Genomic DNA, 813 nt, shown 5'->3' on the forward strand with positions numbered 1-813 from the left:
CTGTTTATTTGTGTTTGTTTTCTGTTTATTTGTGTTTGTTTTCTGTTTATTTGTGTTTGTTTTCTGTTTATTTATGTTTGTTTTCTGTTTATTTATGTTTGTTTTCTGTTTATTTGTGTTTGTTTTCTGTTTGTGTTTGTTTTCTGTTTATTTATGTTTGTTTTCTGTTTATTTATGTTTGTTTTCTGTTTATTTATGTTTGTTTTCTGTCTTCAGAGCAGTTCCTGGTTCTGTTTTTAGTTGTGCTGTTTTATTTGATCTCAGCTGTTTTTTGAGTCATTTTATGTCTTTAAAGTGTTTTTGTCTTCAGTTTTCATCAGTTTTGTTTTGTGACAGTTTATATAAAGATGAACATCAGTTTTAAATCACCCAACACTTGAGTTTTCATTTGGTGTAAACAATTCAGTTCAGTTTATTTCTAAAGCTCCAAGTCACAAGAGAATCGTCTCGGGGACTGAACAGAAACATTAAAAATATAAAATAATAATTTAACAGAAACATTAAAAATATAAAATAATAATTTAACAGAAACATTAAAAATATAAAATAATAATTGAACAGAAACATTAAAAATATAAAATAATAATTGAACAGAAACATTAAAAATATAAAATAATAATTTAACAGAAACATTAAAAATATAAAATAATAATTTAACAGAAACATTCATGTATAAAATAATAATTGAACAGAAACATTCATCTATAAAATAATAATTAACAGAAACATTCATGTATAAAATAATAATTGAACAGAAACATTCATGTATAAAATAATAATTGAACAGAAACATTCATCTATAAAATAATAATT

At 22.0% G+C, this 813-nt stretch overlaps 1 protein-coding gene across 3 annotated transcripts in view; it reads left to right on the forward strand.

The window, feature by feature from the left end:
* ccdc90b (coiled-coil domain containing 90B) overlaps positions 1 to 813 on the forward strand; it is a 5,017-nt gene that overhangs the window by 356 nt on the left and 3,848 nt on the right. The gene's annotated exons all lie outside the window — the stretch shown is intronic.

The sequence above is a fragment of the Nematolebias whitei genome, chromosome 14, assembly GCF_014905685.2.
Source record: "Nematolebias whitei isolate Nwh7 chromosome 14, NemWhi1, whole genome shotgun sequence".
Classification (NCBI taxonomy): Eukaryota; Metazoa; Chordata; class Actinopteri; order Cyprinodontiformes; family Rivulidae; genus Nematolebias; species Nematolebias whitei.